Source organism: Octopus bimaculoides, chromosome 5 (genome assembly GCF_001194135.2).
Source record: "Octopus bimaculoides isolate UCB-OBI-ISO-001 chromosome 5, ASM119413v2, whole genome shotgun sequence".
Lineage (NCBI taxonomy): Eukaryota > Metazoa > Mollusca > Cephalopoda > Octopoda > Octopodidae > Octopus > Octopus bimaculoides.
Genome location: NC_068985.1, coordinates 79483975 through 79488754, shown reverse-complemented (window position 1 = coordinate 79488754; position 4780 = coordinate 79483975). Strand labels below are relative to the sequence as shown.

General features: G+C 41.0%; 1 long non-coding RNA gene across 1 annotated transcript in view; it reads right to left on the bottom strand.

The window, feature by feature from the left end:
- The window catches only part of LOC128247853 (uncharacterized), a 21843-nt gene that overhangs the window by 4056 nt on the left and 13007 nt on the right, over window positions 1-4780 (bottom strand). The gene's annotated exons all lie outside the window — the stretch shown is intronic.

Here is a 4780-nt window from a genome sequence, read left to right as displayed (position 1 = left end):
GCCCTGGCGCAAAAGTCCTCCTGATCAAACCGGCCAGTTGATTCTCGTCAATGCCCAGAGTCTCCCGGAGAACGTCGTCGCACTAATCCACCACAAACCCTCTATAGACCGCCCGAGGGGAACTTCTACTGACCTGATTGCTCGACTGACAGTGAACTGTGAGCACCTGACGACACACAAGGTGCCAGGCACCCTGCCTCGTTCTACGCTCGATCCACGACTGCCGGTCTGTCAAAGAGACGAGCTGTGGAAAATCCTGTGTGACAAATAGCAGCTACACCTGCTCATTGTCAAGGAAACGCCGGAGATGTCGCAGTCGCAGTGCATGTTTGTGCATGCCACGGCATGCTCAGTCCTCCATTCAGCAGGTGTTGACAGCAAATAGAGTGTCTGACCAGTGGAACGCGTCCCTTCCACAGAAAGTATAAGACAGTGTGCTCCAGTTTAGTTTGACGTAAACTGGATCACGGCACAACGGTCAGGCGATAATATATAAGGGAGGCGATGTAAGAATTCTCTACCTTTGCCCGACCTTTCAGGGATAGCTTTCTCTCGGCTATTTTTGGTCGAGATTGCTCACCCTGCTTGTCACCTTCACCCAGTTCTTCTCCGCCTGGAGGTCAGGACCAAACCAAAACCCCGAGCAATTTAACCCGTATGTTGATACGGTTTTCCCAAGTTCTAGTTCACAAGGCATGCCTCTCAACGCCTCGAATTTTCGCAGTAGTGGCTCTAGAGCTAGTGCATATAGAGGAGACGAGAACATACACCACTGACAGACCGAGCGCATCATGGTTAATCGATCCGATAGGTAACCATTTCCCTTGATCCAAATTGATCAGAGCCCCACCCATACCGGCACTTTACACACCCTGCCTGGATGTATCGCATGAGGTGGAGGTTGTCTTGGATGGATCCGCTTGGAATTGAGCATGTTTGTGCATCACCAATCAGTTCCACTCACACACAAGCGCCAAACTCTTTACTGACCCCTAGTCCAAACTTGTTGAGTTTACCTTCAGCAGCGTTTTGGGTGGGTCATTTCTCAGCAGTGCCACCGCTCCTCGACTCACAGAACTAGAAATTCTCTCGCTCCACTTCTATTTGCGGTATATAAAAGTAAAGCTCGTAGGGCATTCAAAGAAGGCTATTCGCATCCTCGTGCAGCCGATAATCGCATCCCGTATTTCCGCGGCTGTTATCAGCATTTTACAATGCTCCGCTCCGCTTGCCGAAGGATGTGGTTTGCCGTCGAAAAAGGCACTGAAGTTCATCCTCAGTTCCAGACTTCCATTCGCTCCACACTGTTGAGCGAAGTGATGCTGATATGCCATGCACACTTGCTAGGACTCGAGTATCTTGCGTCAATTTTTGTCCACCAACTATTTGGATGTTGTGTTCTACAGATAACAGTCTGTTCTTTTCAGTGAACAGCAACCCTCGTCCACCGTCTTTCTATTTTTAAAAATACAAAAACTGAGAGGCTTGTTTGCTAAACAACTCTGAATTTAGCCCCTAAGAGCTACAGATGGAGAAAATCTTACTGGCTTCCTAAGGTACCGGTTCGTTTATTTATATAACGATAGCAAATGTACAGTATAAATAACAAAAAAAACTTATGGGAGAAATGTACAATACGTGTTGATAGATGAACAATAATAAGAATAATAATAAAATTATTATTATTATGTTGTTTTTTTTTTCTTCTTTCTTCAAATTTTCTTCCATTTCTCGCCGAGTGTTTTCCGTACAGCTAGGGCAGAGAAACTCATTGTATACATTCCCAGTTTACACACACAAATTCTCAGGTAAAATATGTATTTAAAAAAAAAATAATAAATAAATAAATTCATTAATAGATGTTGTTTTCACAGCGATAATGCTCTTCTCAGTACATGAGTCGTTCCAGTTAACACGATTTTTACACTTCCTGTATCATATTCAAGTAGGTTTCAGACCTTTTTTTATCATTCCTAGAGATCCTACAATCACTGGTACGGTGCCTCGTTTTTTCAATTTCTATTAGCAAGTCTTTATATTTACTGATCTTGTCAAATTCTTTCGCCGCTATATTATAATCGCAGGGAATACTCATGTCAATTAATAAACACATGTTCTTAGTCTGATCTTTTATAATAATATCTTACCATCATCATCATCATTATTATTATTATTATTATTATTATTATTATTATTATTATTATTATTAATACTATAATTAAAATTTATTAATTCTTGTCATTTTCGTTATTGTTATTGTTCATCACACTAGCTGAATGTGATTCAGAAGCTCCGTTAGCCTGTGTCTTCTTTTTCTTTCCAGTTGGTTGTATTTCTTAATTTTATTGTTTTTATCGTGTTAAGCCAACTAGGACTATAAGGAACTGGTTGATTCTTTTTAATTACTCACCCCATTGTATTCAAAGTAAAACAAAATTTCCAAAAAGGCTTTGAAGCTATCGGGCAGCTAGAATAAAGTAAGTGGTGTTTTCAATGTGAAACCCTCGTTCGAAGTCAATACCTCTGACCACATAGCATCACAACCGCAGCAGTGACCAACAACTGTAGCAGTAGTATCAACAGTAGCCAGAATGACAATAGCAGCAACAACAACAATAACAGCAGCGATCTGCCAAATAGTAGAAAACCGCCGCCGTCGTCCACAAAATGACCAATAAGGGAAATAAATTCAACAAACTATAGTACTACTAATCTAACTACAACCTCCACAAAAGTTATAAGCAATAACAGAAGAAAGAACAGCAGCAAATATACAGGCACGTAGTGGAAGCACAGCAAATCTAACTCATTTGCTGATGTTGCAAAAACTTTTGATTTTGTCCTTGTCCCATTGGACAAAAAACATCAGTACTTTGCAGTAGCTGAAAAGTTGCAATTACAATACCGGCATAGTTCCTTGAGATAATAGAGAGAAGACCGAAAATATGCAGATATATATATCATTGGTGAGGCATAGACTGGAATGAGCCTGCGTAGAAAATGTTTAACTGTCCTTGAATAGTATCTGGGGTAACATAGGCTTTGTTACATGTATTAACTAGTATGGATCTATACCAGTGGTTCCCAACCTGCGGTCCGCGGACCCCAGGTCGTCCGCAAAGGTAATACTGGGGGTCTGTGAACATGTTAAGCTGACAGAACTTTCAATATCCTGGGATCTGTGGGAAAACTCATTTAAATAAAAGGAGACCTTGGTAGTGAAAAGTTGGGGAACCACTGCTCTATACGAATGATTTGTCGATCAGAAGCCCTTAGATTACGAGTACTCCACCGTAAGAAATTCACACTGATACCAGTTCACTATGTAACAAAATTACAAACACCTGCAAGATATTCCATACTTCACCTCGGACCATTCAGACAAGTCTCGAGCTGAAACTAACAAGGAAGACTCTAAACGTGAAAAAGTGCCCAATAAAAAGACAAGAAGTGAGCGAAAACATTTTCCTCAACAAAAAAGTTCGGAGTTTTGTACCAACGGAAGCGATGCATTTAAATAGCATACATTAACACCTCCCACAACAACAACACTTATACCATCAACGCTATCATTATCATCATCACCACTTTTTTGGTGCGATTGACTGGATTTTCTAGTGCGTCGGTCGCTGCCCCCCACAACAGTTGGTGTGGTAGTCTTCCGTTACTCATCCTGCAGACGCGGCCAAACCACTGTAGTCTGCGCAGACGGACTTAGTCACCAATGGTCGACTGCTGCTAGCATTCTTTTAGGATGTGTCGCGTCGACTTGGAAGCAATGTCACCTTATCAATGACCTCAGGTCATTAGACATAAATATAATAGCCTCCTGGGTGACCAGAAATTCAGAGCCACGACCCACCACGCTAATCTTCGATGGCTATGATGTATAGACATCTTAAAGCTGACCGGGCATCGGAGTACCTGTGTTATATCGGAAAGCTGAGGATCTCACAATACGAACCATCTTCTGTGTACTTCAGTGCTAGAAGTGACCAGAAACAAAAGCCTTAACTTCCAAATAGAAGCCATCTACTCCCTGCCCAGGGACTGAGTAACCAGATTTCTTTAGGCATCTAGAGCGTTTTCTGGAAATGACCCGCTCTTTAGTGCAAATGGGAGATTAGAGCATCACCTTCGATGCTCGATGAGATTGCATGGCTTTTGCCAATAGGAGAGGGTTATGCAGAAAGCTCTCAAGCCTTTTCAAACGTTCCCAACTGACTGGATGTCTTGGAAGTTAAAAATAAGGAAACGGACGAATCGCATCTGGTCCTCCTGATTGTATCTAAATAGAGAATTAAGTTGACCAATATATAGGGAAAGAGTAGCCTGTTCACAATTTTAAGTCACCGGCTACACAGCCCACAAATCTGTAAACTGTGCCACGATCTAGTTGAAACGGATCTTTACATGTAGACTTTTGTTTTTTGTGTGTCACAGATAATTACGTCAGATCTGTTGTACTTGCATCTTACAGGAGCAGTGATAGAAATATCGTTAAACTAGCAAATAACTTAGTTTCAGGAAATTTAATTTGAAGATATTTCACCGGAACGAAGCTAGATTATCTTTCACTAAAATTTTCAGAAATACACAGACACACAAATATACACTCATACACACAATGCACACACTCTCATACACACGCATACATACACACAAAACATAAATAATTAAAACGAGTTCACATATTGTTCCTTTCCTTTTTCTGTATCTATTTATCCAAATGTATCCCTCCACACAAGCATATATATATATATATATATATATATATATA